Genomic DNA, 3470 nt, shown 5'->3' with positions numbered 1-3470 from the left:
ATTATCCTTTCTATTCATGGATTTAGACTGTCATTGGCCTGGTGTCTTCATTAATGGAGCTGTGTAGTATCATTGATGGATTTGTGTGGAGGAAAACACACCACAGTTTCAAGAAGGTTTTGTTGTGCTGAATCATTTATTCTGGTTTCTACATTGATAGTCGAGGCAGGGGCCTCAATAAGGAATGTTTTAAGTCAATTCTTGCATGTTCTCCCTCGTGATGTGTTGTGTGTGATGCAAAGAAAAATACTGCGTTTGCATTATATGCCTATTAAATGTTGGGACTTTCTAAATATAACATCCATTGAACCTATTTAATGTTCACCATATTAATTGTTTGAAACTTTTTCTGTTTTATTTATCGTTTTCACATAATTAAATTGGGGTTACAGTATCAATTACAGATGTCTCTATGACAGGATTTTAATTCAACTTGGGGTCTAATTTTTGGGAAGGAAGCAAAAAAATAAATGAAAGGGATAGTTGTAGAACAACTACAGTGACTTCTTTGTGGATTTCAAACATCAATCTGATTGATTTTGTGAGTTTGAAAACCTCACTTGTGTGTTACTTGAGAATTTTAATACAGCAGTGATTGTTTAGTTCCACAATATGGATTTGTCTTAAACCTAATTGCAGGCTATCTGTGTTGCTGGGTGGTAAAAATATGCTGAGTAATTCCTATCCTGTCAAAGGGAAACTCACAGACATGAAGCTTGGTATGTGTCCTCTGTAGTGATTCCTTCTCAAGCTCATAGTAAAAACCCTTTTTTGAGTTTAGAGATGCACTTTGTGCTTATATATGTTACAAGTGTAAAACTTACACGTTGAAACATTCTTCAAGCACTTCAACCCCTTGTTTATATGTTTTGTTTTTATGAAGGTAAGATAGCCTCTAGAAAAATTGATTTGTTTACTTTGAAATGTATCATTTCTTCAATGACCACTAAGCAGATGTACACATCTATTCTTGGCAATCGCATCGCATGAATTCCTTTGAAAAAGTCCATACTGGAGAAACGACTGGCCTATTTCCTGTTAATTGTAAAATTATGGGGTTGCAGAATAAAGAAGCACTGGGGATCTTCTTTTTTTTTCTAAAAAAAAAAAATGGAACACTTTATGAACTTGCGTGTCATCCTTGCACAGGAGCCACGGCAACCTTCTCCGTATGGTTCTGATTTCAGTAGGTGCGCTGCCAAAGCAAGCGCTGAGGATCTTTTTTGTAATGAACTTCTTCATTTACTCTTATTTGCTGACCAGTAAAAATATTTAAGTTATGGGTTTTTTTGTTTTTTTTGGTAAACTCAGTGGAATAGTGCCTTGAAAGTATAAAATATAAAAACAATAAAAAAGGATAACATTTCCACCCAAATAATAGGAATTCAAGGGTAGGTATACAAAGTAAACCTACTCTCATAATTAGTGTAGCTGCAATTGTTTGTTAAACCTAACATAATACATTTTCTCTGAAATAGAAATACATAAAACCAGATAACAGACCACATACTAATTTTCTATTAGCTGTTACTTTGTTTAAAATAATAAAAGGACTTTATACATTAATACATTAAAAATAATGATTCTTTTTTATTTTATGTGTGCATGCATGGCTGTGTGTGCAAGAGAAAGACAGTGAGAGTTTTAATTTCTCACATGTGATAATTTAGCCCTGCATGTCTTTCCATAACAAGTCGGAGCACAGTTAAGATAGAATTAATAACTATTTAGTAGAAATTGACACACAAAAAATGATATGCCTGCAATGGTTGTATACACCCTTAATCCTATTGTCAGTTAAGACACATTTTTAGTTCTTAGGAAAGGAGTGGTGTATATATCATGGAGAACTGCTTTCACTTGCTAAAAATAAAGGTTTCCCTAAGAAATTCATTATCATATTTATGTCACTTTTAGTTACTTCATGTCAGGAAAAAGGAAGAGGTCATTGCTGATATAATAAATAAGATAATGTATGTAAAAGTATACTGTAAACAGCAACAAAATTATAAAATTTGAGGTACATTTTAGTTCCCCCCTCTTCAAAAAGAAAAAGCCCACAAATACCACTGAGAAAGCAAGTAATTTATTTGAAGACACTAGAATATTAATATAATCTTTCAGCAATGGTTTGAGGAAGTAGACAACTTTGGAAGGAGATGATGAATTGCCTAATGAAATCTCCTCAAATATATAATTTATACAGTTTCATCATATTTCTCTCATCTCTTCCTTGTATTTTTCCCTTGTGCATTAACATTTTGTATGGCACTGTCCAAGTTAGTCCCTTAAATGTATCAGCTCCAAATGATTAATAAAAGTTAAAAAATTCAGATATAGTTTGAATTAAATTGCATTGTCCTTGTAACAATGAAGTTTTTAGTATTCTAGATGCATAACTTTTAACAATATAAAGAAAAGGCTAGATATTGAACACAAAAAAACAGATTCATACAGTGCATAGGAGCATGAGCTCTGGAGCCATATGGCTCTGTTCAAACCCTGGCTCGTTTACTAACATGTGACATTTGGCAATCAGCCTCTATGTGCTCCAGTCCATTGCCTGTATAATGGGGCTAATAATGTACTTACCTCACAGAGTGGTTGTGAAGATTAGATTAGCTGATGTATATAAAATGTGCAAACCTTAACTCTATTAAAAACATAGAGAAACACTTGAAATTGGTGATTATCTGTAAAAGGCTAGAGTTAGCACTGCATAATCTGGGCAAATTGATTGGCTTACTTTCAAAGGTAGAAGAAAGGTAATGGGGTTTTTATGTTGTGGTCTGGGTTAAGAGGAATGTGCCTACTTCCTTCTATTACCTATGGAAAGCTCTGAGGAAGAAGGAGGAAGACTAGGAAGGTTAATTTGTGGGCAACTGAGGAAAACTTATATTGAAGGGAGTGGAAAAAGAGAGTTAGGCATTGCAAACTAGAGAAACATCAATGTGAATTTGAATGACATGAGAAAAAAGTTTTTAGTTTTAGGCAGAAATGTTACGGGCAACCATTTTAAGATCATGAAATGAGTTATGTTGCAAAAAAGAGAGAGGATTATCTGTAACTTTGGTTGAAAAGAAGTTTTGTATGGAGAAGTTACTGAGGTAGAGTATGTGTAGAATTAATGACACTTATATATAGTAGATTATATTACAATCTTATATGGAATAACAGAAGTAATAGGGTTCATCATGTATACACAAATATGTACACATGGAGAGACATGGATAGATAAGAACAATTATTTATTAGATTTTAAGGTTACTTAGCAGTGAGTTTTTGATAACATTTTTTAGACTTCAGAGGAGAAAAAATCAAAATAGATTAAATTTAGGAATAAAATGACCATAGGGAGACTCATACTCTGTGGTACAGACGTGCCTCTATACATATTTCTGTTGTTAGTGGTGAGGGAAGATACTGGAAAACAAGTTATAAGACCTAATAAGTATGGCATAATCTGATTA

The 3470-nt window shown here is 33.2% G+C and overlaps 1 non-coding gene across 1 annotated transcript; it reads right to left on the bottom strand.

Annotated features, from left to right (window-relative positions):
• Positions 1-1104: 1104 nt before the first annotated feature.
• Positions 1105-1211, bottom strand: LOC129080049 (U6 spliceosomal RNA). Its single transcript, XR_008530137.1, has one exon. It is a non-coding gene; the product is annotated as a U6 spliceosomal RNA (small nuclear RNA).
• Positions 1212-3470: the final 2259 nt, after the last annotated feature.

The sequence above is a fragment of the Pteronotus mesoamericanus genome, unplaced genomic scaffold (assembly GCF_021234165.1).
Source record: "Pteronotus mesoamericanus isolate MK-2021 breed Mesoamerican mustached bat unplaced genomic scaffold, CSHL_Meso_final contig_82, whole genome shotgun sequence".
Taxonomy (NCBI): domain Eukaryota; kingdom Metazoa; phylum Chordata; class Mammalia; order Chiroptera; family Mormoopidae; genus Pteronotus; species Pteronotus mesoamericanus.
The sequence above is the reverse complement of the archived record's forward strand: the minus strand, read 5'-3'. Positions and strand labels throughout refer to the sequence as shown.